Consider the following 18558-nt stretch of genomic DNA (forward strand, 5'->3'; position numbering starts at 1 on the left):
GAGCTAATTTTTAAAACCTTTTGTGGAGACAAAGTCTCATTTTATTTCCCAGGCTGCTCTTGAATTCCTGGGCTCAAGCAATCCACTGGCCTCAAGCTTCCCAAAATGCTGGGATTACAGGGGTGAGCCACTGCACTGACCTAAAACGTTACTTTAAATATACCACATTAAAAGACACAAACTGTCAAAGTATACCAAAAAACAGGACTCAGAAACTCACCTTAAATATAAAGATATGTATAGATTAAAAGCAAAAGGATGGTGAATGATCTACCATGCTAACATTAATCAAAAGAAAGCTGGAGTAACTGTATTAATATCAGACAAACCAGACTTCGGAACAAAGAAAATTATCAGGAAGAGGTGCATTACATAATGCAAAAAGAGTTAATTCTCCAGAAAGAATCACTCTTTAATATTTTAATTTACTTCCTTTCCATTCTCTTCTTGATATGTATCTTTGCCCCAGGTTAAGACATAATTCCCAAACAATAAAATGTGTTTATTGTAAAAGTAGAGTTATGGTACTGTGTACAGTAACATAAGATATAGAGCATTTCAACACCCTAAAAGGTATACTCATACCCCTTTGCAGTCAGGCTCTTTCCCTCACTCCCAACCTCAGGCAACCACTGATCTGCTTTCTGTCACTGTAGTTTTACTTTTTCTAGGACCTCATATACATGGAATCACACATTATGTAGTCTTTTGTGTCTGATTTCTTTCAATTAACATAAAGTTTTTGAAATTCATTTCTGTTACGGTATTTTTATGCCTTTTCTAAATGTTGTTTCCAGCTCTTGGCTATTGAAAATAAGGCTGCTGTGAACATTGACACACAAATCTTTGTGTGAACATGTTTTCAATCCTCTTAGGTGAATACTGACAAATGAGATTTCTATATATGGTAAGGATTTAGCTTTATACGATGATAGCAACTGAATATCTATATGGGAATAAAAATGAACCTCAACCTTTACCTCATACCATGCACAAAAGCTAACTTAAAATGAATAAAAATGGATCATAAAATTAAGAGACAAAAGATTACATTTCTAGAAAAAATATAGGAGAAAATTTTTGTGGTATTGAATTAGATAAAGATTTCTTAAACAGGACACAAAAACATGAACCATTAAAGAAAATGTTGATAAAATATACTTCTTCAAGATTAAAAACCTTTGCTCTTTGAAGGAGATGGTTAAGAAAATGACAAGGCAAGCCAAAGACTAGGAAAAAATATTCACAGCATATATCTGAAAAAGGGCTTGTCCCTTGAATTTTTTATATGTAAAGATCTCTTACAATTCAACAAACAAACAAACAAGCTATGCAATAAAACTATGGGCAAAAGATTTGAACAGACACTTTACAAAGGAAGATATATGAATGGCCAAGAAGCACATGTAAAGATGTTCAACATCTCTCATCAGAGAAAAGCAAGATAAAGCCACAGTGAAATACTGCTACATAGCTACTAGAATGGCTACAGTTAAAAAGATTGACAGTAGAGAAGGTTAACAAGAATGAAGCAACTGGAATTTATACATTGCTGGTGGGCATGCAAAGGGGTATAATCACTTTGAAACTCATTCTTTTTAATAGCTGTATGATATTCCAGTGTGTAAGTGTGTCATGATTTAGATAACCTTTGCTCTTCTAACAGAGATTTGGGGTGACACCAATTGGGGTTCTTCCCTTCCATTATAAATAATTCTCACAAATAACTGAAACCCATTCTTGCTACAATTTTTGTGTCTATTTTTTTAAACAATAAGCCAATTTTCGTTTTCTTTCTTTCTTTCTTTTTTTTTTTTGAGGCAGAGTCTCACTGTGTTGCCCAGGCTGGAGTTCAGTGTCAGGATCTTGGTTCACTGCATCCTCCACCTCCCGGGTACAAGTGATTCTCATGCCACAGTCTCCCAAGTAGCTGGGTTTACAGTCATGCGCCACCATGCCAGGCTAAATTTTGTATTTTTAGTAGAGTTAGGGTTTCACCATGTTGGCTTAAATGCCTAGCCTCAAGTGATCCGCCCACCTCAGCCTCCCAAAGTGTTGGGATTACAGCCATAAGCCACCCCATCTGGCCCCAATTTACCTTTATATCATTGCTGGAAACATTGTATTTCCAATTACAGTGGATTTAAAAAAAAAAAAAAAAAAAAAAAAAAAAAAACTAACAATGGTTGCTTTTTTCCTCAATCATGTTTATGCTTGGTTAAAGCTTCCGGATACTTATTTTCTTAAAAAGTCCATCTTCCTCTTCTTTTACAGAGGACCTGGAAATTTATGTTCCTTGTGTTCTTTTCCTTTAAGCCCCTGATTTGTTAAAGGAGATACTGAGTTTTCTCTCAGCTGCTTCTGCTCCTTAATTTCCTTGCACATAGAAAGGGTTTCTTCAGAAAGCAAGGAACCTGTATTTTCCCTACCATTCAACTTTGTAAAATGGTCAGTGTGCTTCTGGAAAGCAACGTTTTCAAATAGCAGGGCCTTGAGCCTAGTTCTTTGCCAGCATCTACCATGCTAACATGAATCAAAAGAAAGCTGGAATAGCTGTATTAATATCAGACAAAGCAGACTTCAGAGCAAAGAAAATTATCAGGAATAAAGAGGTCCATTACATAATGCAAAAAGAGTTCTCCAGAAAGAATCGCTCTTTAATATTTAATTTACTTCCTTTCCATTTTCTCCTGGTTATGTACCTTTGTCCCAGGTTGATTAAGATATAATTCCCAAACAATAACATTTGTTTATTGTAAAAGTAGTGTTATGGTACTTGTGTACAGTAACATAAGATATAGAGCAGACAGGAAGAATCTTAAGAAAAAATACAGGCTTTTTCTTCAGCCCTAGGCTTCTGGAGAAATTTCCTCAGGCTGGTAGTGTTTGGAAAAACTGGCCCATAAAGGTGATACCAGTTTAAATTACCTCTCTGTGGTGAGGATACTAGTTTGCTGTTTGCTAAGGTTTCATAGAAATACCATTATTTCACTCATTTTGAGTAGGTTTGGCATGTGGAATATTTGGAGTAAGTGTGACTGCAAGTGAATATGTCTCTGGAGAGGGACAGCCTCATAGTAATAATGTACATTTAAATCAGTCCAGATAATTTACACTCATTATATATTTTTAAGCTGGTTGATTTGGAGATGTAGGCTCTATTTAAGAGCATTCAACATTACACAGATTCAAGCATGAGCCCCACATATAAATAACTGCTACTTCCAGGAAAGGACCACCCTAATGGACTGTCAGAAAACGCAGTGCAGTTTCTTAGTCCTAAAAGAGCATTAGAGAGGGATTGCACTATATTTGCAGGCCACAATGTATTCCAGGTATGTAATTCTGAACATACTTTCATCAGTGGGCATCTGAATCAGCCAACCTAGCAGAATTTCTTCTTCTTTTAAAAAAAACAAAAACAGAGTTTTGCTCTGTTGCCCAGGCTGGAGTACAATGGTGTGATCTTGGCTCACAGAAACCTCTGCATCCTGGGTTCAAGTGATTCTCGTGCCTCACCCTCCAAAGTAATGGGATTACAAGCGTGCAACACCACGCAGGCTAATTTGTATATTTTTAGTAGAGATGGGATTTCACCATGTTGCCCAGCCTGGTCTTGAACTCCTGACCTCAGGTGATCCATGCACTTCGACTTCCCAAAGTACTGGGATTACAGGCATGAGCCACTGCGCCCAACCAACCTATATTCTACATTACTGGAATGTAGAAATTCCAGTAATTTCTACAGACTTACTGGAAACATCACCGGGAGTCCAGTTTCTTAATAAATACCAAAATAGGGACAGTTTCTCTAAGGTTGAATATCAGTTTCCATTGCTTTCAAAGTCTGTTCCCAACTTCCAGCCTGTTTCTCTCCTTTAATGATCTTCCTTTTAAAAACATATTGAGGGTACCCCATGCCATGTCCTTTGCTCAAAACTGGGGAAAAAAACCAAGGCTAGTAAACTCAGTAGCTGCATCTCCTGAGAATCACAAAGAACCCCTCTCCCTGCCCATTCCAGTACACTCCTCTCCAAAGCCAAAGCCAACTTTTTTTTTTTTTTGAGATGGGGTCTCACTCTGTCACCCAGAGTGGAGTGCAGTGTTGCAATCACGGCTCACTGTAATCTTGACATCCCTGGGCCAAAAAGGTGATCCCCCACTTCAGCCTCCCATGTAGCTGGGACTACAGGAGCATGCCACCATTCTTGGATAATATTTTTTGTATTTTTGTAGAGGATGGGGTCTCACTATGTTGCCCAGGTTGGTCTTGAACTCCTAGGCTCAAGCAATCTGCCTGCCCTGACCTCCCAAAGTGCTGGGATTACAGGCATGAGCCGCCGCGCCTGGTCTCAACATTCTTATTGAAAGGAAAATCTGATGTGGTAACTACCTAGCTTAAGACCGTTGCAGTGGGGTCTCATCACCCAATGAGTACCAAACTCTTTTACTTGCTTTATAAAGCTGAGCAAGTGTAAACCACAGCATCTGGCCTTGGTTACAGAATGGATGATAATCACAACTTGGATTAGGTTCAAAGTTGTTTCACTTCCGTTAACTTCCAAGCAAGCAAGCAAGCAGTCTAAAGGTTGTACACCAGATAAGGATACTAGTACATCAGAACTCCAGGCAAAGATACCAGTATGTGACATGCTACTCTGCAGCCTCCCGTCAGCAGCTTACAGAGGGATATTTATAGTCAGCACAGCCCACACAGAATGAAAAGCCCACTGGGTCAGAGCAGGTCAGTCCCCAAAAGATCTTACAGGATGTGAGAACTGGAGATACACCATATAAGCCAGTATAAATACACTAAACCCACATATTTTTACATCTTTGAAAAACATCAATGCCTTTCAATCTATGATGCCATAATTTTAATTGGCAACAATGGTTCCTTTCTTAGTAAAAAAATAAAAACACGTTTATAATTTATGGTGCCTTAGATTGTGGTTTTCTTTTCCTTTTTAAACACAGATTTTATGTAGCATAATATACGCACTTTCCTGCACCTTACTTTTTTCACATAATTTACCTTATTGAACGTTCATATCAGTGCATAAAGAGCTGGCTCATTCTTCCTAACCACCGCATGTATTTCATTGTATTGACAGTTCCACATTGATGGGACAGTCTGGTCATTTGTAGTATGTGTTTATTTATTGCTGCTGCAAAGGATGAATGCTATATGGAAGTGAGAGCCAAGTGCAATGAGGACAGAGAGACTAGGGGTGAGGACTTGAAGGTTTTGTTGTAGATGTAAAATCAGGTTTGAGACTGGAGGGAGCGGGAGACATGAGACAGGACAAACTGTTCTTGAAATTTTCATCTTGGTAGGCCATCAGAAAGTAACTCACCATCTGTCTTTGAAAAAGTGGGCTTAGAATGTGCAGCTTTCAAACAATTCGCATGAAATGTCTGCTCAAAGCTTCTCTTATCTGCTCAAAGCCCATTTGGCAATCATGGAAGATGAATCCTTATCTCCCTATCTTCAGATGGTATTGGAAATGGTCATTACTCATTTCCTTCATCAGGCTGACAAAGGACATGCGGAAATAGATCTGAAAGGGGAAATAGTGAAGGGCTTTATTTGATGATGATGATGATGATTTGAACAAGACTGAGAAACTTGTGGTGGGCTCTTGGACAGAAGTGAAAGCATGAGTGCTGAAGAATGCAGGTTGGGGTAAAATAAACTGACAAAATGAAAAAACTTATCAAAGTGACCCCAGCCTGAAGAAACTCTAGCCATCCTGTTCTTGTTCATTCCGATTCAGGAATAGCAGCGTTTTAAAACACCACCACACCAGCAGAGTAAAGGCTGGCTAATTCCTTAACTTCGCTCCTTCTTCCTACTCTAGTTCCACTTGGATTGTGATAAAAATGGCAACACACACACACACACACGCACACACTTATTTAAGTCTTTGCAATAGATTTATGAGGTAGACACTATTACTATTTCTCTTCTACAGACAAGAAAGTGGAGGCTTAGAGAAGTTAAGTCACTTGCCCATGGTCACTCAGCTAGTAAATAATCGACCTGGGATACAAACTCCAGGCAGACCAGCTCCAGGGTCCTTGCTCCTAACTAATACTTCAATTAGAACTCCAAGCTGCCTCCAAGGGTTTTCTGTACTAGACTATACACTCCTTTGAGGACACAGACTGTGTTATTCCTGTTTGGGTGAACCTTCCCCCTTCACCCAGCTAAGTAATATGCACTGAATAAATACATTAATTGAATATACAGAACATCAACACCAGTCCAGCATCTTCCCGCTGGATTATTCCATCTGGTTTCAGTGTGTGTAATCTGGCACCCCTTCACTGTATGAGACATACTCCAGTCAGTGTTTGTCTAAAACATCAATCTGATCTGACTTGTCATCCTACTTAGATCATTTTGAGGGTTTTTTTTTTTTCCTTGCTCTCAAGATAAAGCATAGGTCTTTAACATGACCTACAAAGTCTTGTAAGGCTTGTTGTTCACTGCCTCACAAAATATACTCTAGACTAGCACTCGGCAATGGAAATAAAACACACGTAATTTTGAGTTTTCTAGTAGACAAATTTTTAAAAATAAAAGAAACAGATGAAATCAATTTCAGTTATATATTTTACTTAACCCAATACATTCAAAATATAATTTCAGCATATAATCAATATAAACATATTATTGAGATAGTTTACATTTTGTTCATACAAAATCTTTGAAAACCAGTATGTATTTCACATGTGGTGCATGTCTCAGTGTGGAGAAGCAACATTTCAGGTATTTAATGGCCCATGTGGCTACCATATTGAATAGCACAGCTTTAAGCCTATGGGTCTCAAACTTTAGCTGCATCAGAATCACCGGGAGGGCTGATTAAATCACAGATTGCTGGGCCACCCACAGCATTTTTGATTCATTAGGTGTGAGGTGGACACTGAGGATCTGCATTTCTGAGAAGCTCACAGGTGATACCGGTGCTAGTCTCTGAACCCCACTTGGAGAATCATTGCTCTAGATCAGAGATTATCAGCTAATAGCCATAGGTTGGATCCAGTTGGCAGACCATGTTATTGGACCACACTGTGTTTAAAAAGTTTCCTAATAACCAACATTTAAAAATTGGCCAATTTCTTTTAAAAATCCAGACTCCAAGTTTCTGTTGGAAAATTTGTAAATATAATAATATAGGGCTATCCTTCTGCCTGGTAGTAAGCAGCAGGAGCCAACTTGCAGGCGCCCTTTCTTGAAAGGTCATGAAGGCCCACTTTACTTACTCACATTACTGAGGCCCCTGTTGTAACTGAGCCTCCATTCCAAACCCTAGACCTTCTGGGCTCCTTTCACTTCCTAAATACATCAAGGTCTCTCTCTTGCCTCTGGGACTTTGCACATGTGGTTTTCTCTATCCTGGCTAACTCAGCCCTCTGGCTTCAGAACAGATACCACTCTCCAGAAAGCCTTCCCTGCTGTCTTCATGATTGAGTGTAAATGCTTCTTCTGTGCGTTTCCACAGAAGCCCTGAGTTTCTCCCATCAAAGCCATCACACCTTACTATAATGTCTCAGTGACTTACCTGCCCTCCCCATCATTCTGAGTTTTGCCATCATTATGAGTTTTCTGAAGGAAGGGAACCACTTCTTTCTTATTCACCACTGTATATTCATAGTACCTAGTCCAGTAACAGACTGTCACATGGCAGGTGTTCAATAAAGACTTTTTGACCAAATGGATGAAGATATAAAACAGCTAGAAGAGGTCTTTAAATAACACTGCCCAACCTTTGACTTTCTCCTAGGTGGCTGCAATGGAATCTCAGTTTTAATCCTAATTCTAGAAGCAACAATAACAAAAAGCAAATTGCAAATTTTAATTAAATTACTCTTAAAACTGAAGCGCAAGAAGAAAAATGAATTTAAACTCCTTAATTACTTAAAATATTCCACAAGTTTGAGCTTGAGCTTTATTTCACCCTGCTTGGATTTACTTAAAGCCAAAAATAAAGAAATGCAGTATAATACCATTACATGATCGAGTTGCAGACTCCTCCTGCATATCAGCTGCACTGCCCCATCATCTTACCAGTTTAAAATTAACAGAAAACTATTTCCTCAGAATAGAAGAGTTAATATTATTTTAGAGACTTGGAAAAAGTTTAGAGGGGCAGGGGAGAAGAAATAAGGGAAAGAAATCGAGATTCTATGTCTGCACTAACATAGTCAGTGTAATAAGCACTTAGGGAATTGGAAAGATATTAAAGAAATTCTCCTCTTAAGGAGCTCATTGTCTACTAGAGGTGATAAGACATGGACCCAAGTTAATGTAATATAAGATGGGAAGAGGCAAGTGTTATGTGATAGGTGAAGAATGTCTTATGGGAATTCAGAGAGAAAGGCTCTTCCTGCCTGGGGAGAGAGTTGGAAATTTTGCCTGGTGTATGTCACATTTGACCTGGTCTTGCAATAAAATTTAAAATATACATGTCCTTCAGGAAATTAGATTTCTTGTCAAGTACATTCAAACATATTTTTTTCAAAATGTAAAGTGTATGAGAAAGTAGGTTAGCTTAAGTAAAAAGAACACTGTACAGAGGCCCTGGGAAGTGAGATTTTAGACCCAGATCTTTCTAGGCCTGAGTTTTCTCATCTGTAAGCTGAGCTGATAATAAATTATCTCTAAAGTCCTTTCTGGTGCTGTCATTCAGTGAGTGTCTATGTTCTATTGTTTATGCTGATCAGACTTTTGTGGTTAAATGCAATTAGTTTTGCTATGTGCTTCACAATAAATCCAGGTTTTTGGAATCCTTCATTATGCACAGAGGCAGTCGTGTCTTATTGCTTAGGAGAAAAATGAATTGTCAACTTTATTCTGAAGAAAATGATTAGAGATTATGTGTCTGGAGGGGAAAAGCAATTCTTATTCAAAAGTGAAATAATAACTTCAGATCTTGCAAAAATACTGAATGTTTGGAGTCAGATAATTAAAGAAAAAAGATTGCATGCTTAAATTCCCATGTGCAATGGAAATAGGTAATGCATATGTCATTAAATACGTGGTATTTTATTAGTCTTGACTAGGTAAGGAGAGCAAAGGAAAAAAGAACTTGCTGATATATTTTGTCCAGTTTATTAAATCCTGAAAAATTGCACTCAGTCTATTGCAAGAAAAGCCTTTGCTAATGAGCATGACCAGAATTTGCATACTTCCTTGTTTACATAACACTTATTCTTTGCTAGTGGCCATATTTGCTTATAAGCTATTAAGCAGGGTATTGAAAGGCCTCTATGCAACTTCACTTACCAGTGATATTTTGCTTAACCTAACTACATGCCAGGTATATAGTTCAGTGACACTTAAGGACAAAGGTGGAGTCACTCCCCAAACTTAACATCAAAACAGCTCTCTAAGAAGCAAGGCTGTGGACATAAGAAACCTCAGATTGATTTGTTATTTTGAAAAGTCACTTGCTTCACTGAAATTTAGGAACACAGGGAAGATTCCCCAACTATGGGATGCCTAAAGCAATACTGACGCAGCATCTCTCCTTTGGAGCCACAGTAAAAATATAGTCTTCTCTCCGACACATGGAATGAAAACAAGTCAAAGGCAAGCGGAAGTATACACAGCTCAGGGCACACCCAGGGGCCTGGACTCCCTGTTCATCCCAGCTCAGGCACTAGTTTAGCTGCTTCACAATGGATTTGGCAGTTGAAGCACCATGGCCAACAGGGTCCAGAGTTAGGGAGAAACAGAACTGAGATAGGGAGAAACCAAACCGGGACACTGAGGGGCATGAGTATCTGGATCTAATCTTAGATGAGTCTGTCCCACGAGAAAAGAAAAGAGAACTAAGGTGGAAAACAGGAAGAGATAGAGGGCCAGAGAGGGCCAGAGAGGTCACTCAAGGTCACAATGACCGGGCAAACTCAAATCCACAGTCATGCCTTCTTACACTTCTTACACAGTTTACTGGATAAAGTTGGGCAGGAATTTTGTTTTATTTGGGAGAGAGAGTGGGACAGCAAGATTTGGACTGTGCAGATCTGGATTGAATGCCATGAACTGTGTGAGTTAATAAGGCAATTTCCATAAAGTACCTGGCATGTAGATGACCCTCAACAAGGGCTGGTTTTCTTCTTTTGCCCCCTCACCCCCATCTATCTGTGTAATGGCAAACCTTACTCATAAGTATTTTCCATTTTCACTACAAGGTTTAAGAATTATCTTTCTTGACAATATGCAAGCACGTGGAAAAAGCAGTTGATGTTTACTAGCGATTGATGTATTATTTTTAGGGTTTTCATCTACTTCTTACTAAATGACTATAATACTTGCTAACTTTATGGTGACTTACTATGTGCTAAGCACAGGTCTAGGTGCTGTTCTAGAAATAATCCTCAAAATGAGTCTGCAAGGCTGAGTATTATGATTTCTATTTTACAAATGAGGATAGCAGGCATGGAGGGTTAAACAACTTGTCCAAGGTCACTCAGTAAGTGGCAGTGCCAGGACTCAAGTAGACAGTGTGGTGCCAGAGCCCCTCCTTGTTTTTAATCCGTCAGGCTGCCTCCCAATGCGTACATGTCATTCTTTATTAAGTGCATAGCATCTAGATCTAAGACAATCAGACTAGAATCAACAGAAACACGAGAAACGTCTAAGCTGATTCATTATCAACCTTAGAGACAAAATTTATCCTTGGGAAACAGGATTTCAGAGTGATTACAAATCTTTAACAATGCAATGAATTAATTGACCTGTAGCTGTCAGCACCTCCCTTCTTCCTGCATATTGCTAAGTGTCCCCAGTTGAGCCTCAAGGGAAGCCAGAATTTAGCAAATCACTTTGTCCTACAAAATATCATCAATTCACTCCACAAAAGTTATTTAACTTCTAATATGAACAGAGTACAGTTGACCTTTGAACAATGCAAGGCTTAGAGGTGCCAACCCCCACACAGTTGAAAATCCATATATAGCTTTTGACCCTCCAAAAACTTTGCTTATAGCCTACTGTTGACTTTACTAGTGACAAAAATAGTCAATTAATACATATTTTTTGTTATATTTGTTATATACTCTATTCTTACAATGAAGTAAGGCCAGAGAAAAAAATGTTACTAAGAAAATCATGTAGCTGGGCACAGTGACTGATTCCTGTAATCCCAGCACTTTGAAAGACCGAGGTGGGAGGATCACCTGAAGTCAGGAGTTTGAGACCAGTCTGGCCAACATGGTGAAACCCCGTCTCTACTAAAAATACAAAAATTAGCCAGGTGTGGTGCCGCATGTCTGTAATCCCAGTTACTTGGGAGGGTGAAGCAGGAGAATTGCTTGAACACAGGAGGCGGAGGTTGCAGTGAGCCGAGATCCAGTCACTGCACTCCAGCCTGGGTGACCAAGTGAGACTCCATCTCATAACAAATAAAAAAATAAAAATAATAATGAGAAAGAGAAAACACATTTACAGTACTGTACTGTATTTATCAATACTGTAAATTTATGTTATCTGTTTACAAGATGAATTGCCTCTCTGACACAGTGGGCAACCGCAGCTGCAGACCTTAATCGATGGTACATATCAAGCAGTTCAACTTTTTCTTGTAGAGTCATGACTTTTCTCTGCTTCTTGGAAGCACTCTCAGCATCAATAGTAGCACTTTGTATGGGTTCCATAGTGTTATTCAAGGTTTATGGTATTGCTAAAAACACGATGGAAAATACCCAAGAACTTCAAGAGATTGCGTTTTACTGCAATATGCGATTTACTGCAAAAACGAATGTTCACGCAGAGATAATTAGCATCAGGGCATTTTAAGCAGACAGTCACAACACTTGAGCTCACTGCAACAGCAACAGGAGGCGGCTACAAAATCACTACAGTAGTACAGTATGTACTGCAGTTAATTTTATGCAGTTATGATTTAATAATGCATCTATTTCTGTTTGCATTTCTTTCTGCAGGGAATAGTGTCATGTATGGTCAGTAAGTGTACAAGTTTTGATACATCTTAACTTTTTATAATAGCTATGATAGTAAATGATAAAATAAACTAGTATCTACATAAATATTATGCATTTATGACATATCTATTTTTTAAATTTTTTTGATATTTCTAGGCTGTGTAGTTCATCTGTAGGTTTTTTTGAATTATCACAAATCTCCAAAATATTTTCCAATATGTTCATTGAAAAAAATCCATGTACAAGTGGACCCATGCAGTTCAAACCCTGCTGTTCAAGGGTCAACAGTATTGTGTAAGACATGCTAAGACGTTGTTAAACTAAATAGCAAAAGGCCACTGGCCTAAGGCTATCTCTGTACTTTGAGTTTCTACCTAACAAACTGCAACCCAGCTTAGTACATAAACAAACCAGAACATAACTAGGAGTACATTTTTTTGATAACAAATAGCCAGGTTTCAGCCAGTCACGAATAGACCATCTTCACCCAATCAAAGGCAGCCAGTTCATCACACCATGCACAAAGAAGGCAGAAGCCTACCTGAAGCCAATTGGGTGATTTCCCTACTTTGCTTCCATGTTTGTCCTATAAAAGGCCACTGCTCACATTGTTGAGTGGAGTGATCTAAACCTCTTCTGGTCTCCATTTTCACTATACAATTTAATAATTGTCTTTTCAACAATATGTAAGTACATGGAAAAGACAGTCTACATTTACGAGATAGCATTGTATTATTTTTTAGGGTTTTCACCTACCTTTTACTAAATGATGATAACACTTTGCTAACATTATGGCAACTCGTGTGAGTGTTGCCCAATTCATGAATTGTTCTTTGCCTGAATAACCTGTGTTAACTGTAGTGGCTCTAACCTTTTTCTTTTAATAACATGTAGGAGAAGAAAATAAACAGAAAATAAGATCATCTCTTGTAGTCTTTCAGTACTTTCATTACAGTATTAATTGGGTTCTTCCAGAAGTAGACCTGAAACAAGGTTTTCAGGGAAAGTAGTTTGTTTGAGAGGTGGTCCCAGGGAACACTGGCAGAAGAGCAGGAAATTGAAACAAGGAAGGAAAGAAAGCCAATGTAATGTGTGCGGATAAGAAGATTACTGCTGTGGGCCACTGGGATACAATCTCACTGGGGGCCTCTCCAACATGCCTCAGAGTTGTCCCATGAGAGCAGTGAGGAGCTAAGTTAGTTATCCACCAACTTCTGCCTTCCATTGTTTGAGGCTCCTCGGCAGGGATAAATAACTTCCCAACACTTTTGTCCTAGCCAGCATAGACCTCACATGCTCCTACAGCCAGAGAAAGTTCTTAAGTGGACCTTCACTAAGAAGCCATCGGCATGTAAGAATCAGGAATGCTGAGGAAATATGCATGGGGACACTGAGAGCATTTGCTATCCTCATGCATGTCCCTTTACTTAAGCTAGAGTGAGTCTCTCTTGGCAACCAAGCCATCTCTTACGAGAACAGTTCCACTGGAAAAGCCCTTGGTAGCAGAGTTCAATTCATGACATTTCTTAATTTATCTTCACTTCAAAAAACATATTTTTTATTCATACTGACTGGTTCCCCTCCAACCCCCTCAAGCCTCTACAGTCTGAATTAGTGTTATTTTATTGCATTACTGAAAGTTGATTCTACGTTGTAAAAATTTCAATAAAAAGTTACAGGAAGGGAACTGAAATTGGACTTCAATCTAACGGGCCTGACAGTTTTCTTCACTAGAAAAGTCCCTGTTCATTAATTATTTATACGCTAGTGACAATGCTGTATCACGAATTAGAATAGCTTAACAGGCTATCCATCTTTTAAACTAATACCTAATGACAAAGCAAGACCAGACAGAGATGACTAGACACCTGATATGCAAATCTCTTAATGTTTACTATTAAAAAAGTGGGATAGAAGTCAATGAAGAAAAAAGTTGATTTTCCTTTACTGAAAAATGGAAGTGACTAAAAAGGCTAGGGCTTAAGTATTGATAATTTATAGTCTTACTTCAGCATTACTCTTGCTACTAGAATGCAAACTGTCACTTAACACTACTATGTATTATTAAAGAAGCATGTTAACCCCACTATTAAATCAAGGGATGGACTTTATAAGTCATAGAATAATGATATGATTCAAGAATGGGCACGGGGAAGGCTAGGATTTACCACTGAGTAGGAGAAAGAGTTGACTATCCATTTCTTCTGACCCTGGGTTACTCTCTCTACTAGTTAGTAACAGGGTTTAAACCAAGCACCTCCAAGTGACCTGGAAGAAAACCTTCCACATTCTATCTTCAAGGGTCTCTTTATAAAAGAAACACCCAGTGTCTTCTTTAATGTCAGATTTAGAGTACTTCATCCTCTAGGTTCTAAGTTTAGTAGACCTTGTTTATGTGGCACCTCATTCTGTCCTAGGGTCTGGCCTAGTGTTTGGAACTAAGGGTGCAATGATGTGTTTGTTGACTGACTGACTGAATGACAAGTGTTAGCCTTCCAATTTAGGGAAATTTCAGTTCTAGCAAAGATAAACAATGAATAAATAAAATAAATAAAATAAAATAACAATAAAAAAATGAAGAGGCTTCCATTACATCTTTTGGAAACTGATAATATTACACTATTTTAATTCAATTATCTAGAGTCCTCAAGCATCTGAGGATTGACAAGGACCTCAGAGTGCAGAGGTAGGAAAAATCGGAGGATAAATGCTAGGCAGAATTTCGGGGTTCTAGAATAAACTTTGTTTCTAATTATGTGGGTAATCATAGATGCATCACTTCCTCTCTCTGTTGTGCTAGTTGAGCCCTGTTGATCCTTCCAGTTTTATTTACGCCAAGCTGTGTGTCATCCTGTCTATTCTTCCCCACCATTCTAGGTTAGAAGAGTCAAACATAATGAATTGAGGTATGGAGAGTCAGTGCTCAAAAGTTTACCACTAACTACTAAACTGCTGAACTGAAGGATGTTCCCTCTGGTTCTTCCCAAGACAGATGGGGACTGAAGAGTCATCTTGGTGGCTATGTCTTCCTTCAAAGAGAATTATTGAAGAGAGAAGTTTCTGGAGGCTTAGGCCTCCATTCAGCCTTAAAGCTTCTAATCACTGCTCCCAAATGGGGGAAAGGGATACTCTAGTTAAATCAGTAAAACACATTTTGAATAACTTGAAAACTAAAAGTGGTGAGAAACAGCCACTTTCAAACTTTAAGCAGGTTATCTCTTTTTCCTGATAGCTGAGTTTTGGGTTCACCTTTGTGAGCCTGCAGGGACTTTGGTGGGAAAATGGAAGGAGTGGGAAGATCATGTTTTGGGTCTTTCAGTCTTACAAAGTAAAGACCATTATCACGGCATGGTTTAGAGAATGAGAAAAGGTAAGTGTTCTCTAGGTATCATCGTGGAACATTTTTATTCTAGGTTCAGGGGAACATGTATATATAGGTTTGTTGTGTAGGTAGATAAATTATGTGTTGTGGGGGTTTGGTGTACAGATTATTTTGTCACCCAAGTAATAAGAATGGTACCTGATAAGTAGTTTTTTGATCCTCACCCTCTTCCCTCAAGTAGGCCCTGATGTCTGTTGTTCCCTTCTTTGTGTCCATATATACTCAAAGCTTAGCTTCTATTTACAGGTGAGAACATGTGGTATTTGGTTTTCTGTTCCATAGTAGAAAATTTGATCTATGGGAAGAGCTGCAGCTCTGAAATATACTTCGTTTACTTTTTATTTTTAAATAAACTTTATCTTTTAAAGGAGTTTTAGGTTCACAACAAAATTGAGAGGATGGTACAGAGATTTCCCATCTACTCCCTACACCCCCTACATACATAACCTCCCGCATTATCAACATCTTCCATCAGAGTAGTATATTTGTCATGGTTTATGAACCTACATTGACACATCATTATCACTCAAAGTCCGTAGCTTTCAGTAGGGTTCATTTTTGTTGTGGTAGTTTTGACAAACATATAATGACATATATCCACCATTATAATATCATACAGAATAATGTCAGGGGACTTCCACCCTGGAAGTCCTCTATGCCTTGTTTATTAATCCCTCTTTCCCTCATAACCCCAGGTAACCACTGATCTTTCTACTTTCTTCATAGTTTGCATTTTCCAGAGTGTCATACAGTTGGAATCATATAGTATGTAGCCTTTTTAGACTGGCTTCTTACACTTAATAATACACACTAAGTTTCATCCATGTCTTTTCTTGACTTGATAGCTCATTTATTTTAGCACCAAGTATCCCATTGTTTAGATGTACCATAGTTTATTTATCCATACACCTATTGAAAGACATCTTGGTTGCTTCCAAGTTATGACAATTATACATAAAGCTGCTATAAACACCCACGTGCATGTTTTTGTGTGGAGACAATTTTCCACTTCTTTGGGTAAATCCAAGGGGCACAGTTGCCAGGTTTTATGATAAGAATTTGTTTACTTTTGTAAGTAACTGCAAACTGTCTTCCAAAGCAGCTATACCGTTTTATATTTCCACCAACAATGAATGGGAATTCCTGTTGTTCCACATCCTTGTCAGCATTTGGGGTTGTCAGTGTTCTAGAGTTTGGCCACTCTAATAGTTGGGTAGTGGTATCTCAATGTTATTTTAATTTGCATTCCCCTGATGTCACAGGATGTGGAGCATCTTATCATGTGCTTATTTGCCATCTGTATATCTTCTTTAGCGAGATGTCAAGGTCTTTGGCTTATATTATTTTTATCAAATTGGTTTCTTATTGTTGAGTTTTAATAGTTCTTTTTGTGTTTTAGATAACAGTTCTTTATCAGATATGTCTTTTGCAAATATTTTCTCCCTGTCAGTGGCTTGTCTTCTCATTCTTTTGACAGTCATTCACAGAGCAGAAGCTTTTAATTTTAATGAAGTTCAGTGTGTCAATTATTTTTTTCATATGTTGTGTCTTTAGTGTTATATCTAAAAGGTCATCTCCAAATCCAAGGTCATGTTGATTTTCTCTTACGTTATCTTCTAGGAGTTTCATTGCTTTGTTTTACATTTAAGCCTATGATCTTTTTTTTTAGATGGAGTTTTGTTCTTGTTGACCAGGCTGGAGTACAATTGCGCTATCTCGGCTCACTGCAACCTCTGCCTCCCAGGTTCAAGTACTTCTCCTGCCTCAGCCTCCTGAGTAGCTGGGATTAGGGATTACAGACATGTGCCACCACACCCAACTAATTTTGCATTTTTAGTAGAGACGGGGTTTCTCCATGTTGGTCAGGCTGGTTTTGAAGTCCTGACCTCAGGAAATCTGCCCGCCTCAGCCTCCCAAAGTGCTGGGATTACAGGCATGAGCCACCACACCTGGCCCTATAATCCATTGTGAGTTAACTTTTGGGATGGGTATAAGGAGTCTGTATCTAGGTGCATTTTTTTTTTTTTTTTTTGCATGTAGTTGTCCAGTTGTTCCAGTACCATTAATTGAAGACTATTCTTCTCCATTGTATTGCTTTTGCTCCTTTGTCAAAGATTAATTGACTATATTATGTGGGCCCATTTCTGGACTTCCTGTTTTGTTCCACTGATCTATTTGTTTATTCTTTCACCTGTACCACACTGTCTTAGTTACTGCAACTCTATAGTAAGTCTTGAAGTCAGGTAGTGTTTGTGTTTTCACCTTTGTTTTTCTGTGCTAACACTATGTTGGCTATTCTGAGTCTTTTATCTATCCATATACTTTAGAATTCCTTTGTTGATATCAACAAAGTAACTTTCTTGGATTTTGATTGGGATCACATTGAATATATAGATGCAGTTGGGAAAAACTGAAATGTTGGTAATGTTGAGTCTTCCTGTCGTGAACATGGAACATCTCTCCATTTATTTAGTTCTTTGATTTCTTTCATCAGAGTTTTGTAGTTTTCCTCATATAGATCTTATATGTATTTTTTTAGATTTACATCTAAGCATTTTACTTTTAGGAGCGCTAATGTAAATTGTTTTCAGGTTTAAATTTCAAATTATCCTTCATTATTTTTGTTATATAGAAAAACGATTGACTTTTGTATGTTAATCTTGTATCCTGAAAACTTGCTATGATCACTTGTTAGTGCCAGGAATTTTTCTTGTTGTAGTTGTTGATTCTTTTGTCTTTTGGATTTTCTTTTTTTTGAGATGGAGTCTTGCTCTGTTGTCCAGGCTGGAGTGCAGTGGTGCGATCTCGGCTCACTGCAAGCTCCACCTCCCAGGTTCACGCCATTCTCCTGCCTCAGCCTCCTGAGTAACTGGGACCACAGGCGCCTGCCACCATACCCAGCTAATTTTATTATCTTTTTAGCAGACACAGGGTTTCACCACGTTGGCCAGGATGGTTTCAATCTCCTGACCTCGTGATCCGCCTGCCTTGGCCCCCCAAAGTGCTGGGATTACAGGTGTGAGCCACTGCGTCCGGCCAATTCTTTTGGATTTTCTCATAGACCATATGTCATCTATGAACAAAGACAGTTTTGTTTCTTCCTTCTCAATCTATAACTCTTTTATTTTCTGATCTTACTGCATTATCTAGGACTTCCAGTACAATTTGAAAAGCAGTGATGACAGGGGACATCCTTGCCTTGTTTCTGATCTTAGTGG

The sequence above is a fragment of the Chlorocebus sabaeus genome, chromosome 12, assembly GCF_047675955.1.
Source record: "Chlorocebus sabaeus isolate Y175 chromosome 12, mChlSab1.0.hap1, whole genome shotgun sequence".
Taxonomy (NCBI): domain Eukaryota; kingdom Metazoa; phylum Chordata; class Mammalia; order Primates; family Cercopithecidae; genus Chlorocebus; species Chlorocebus sabaeus.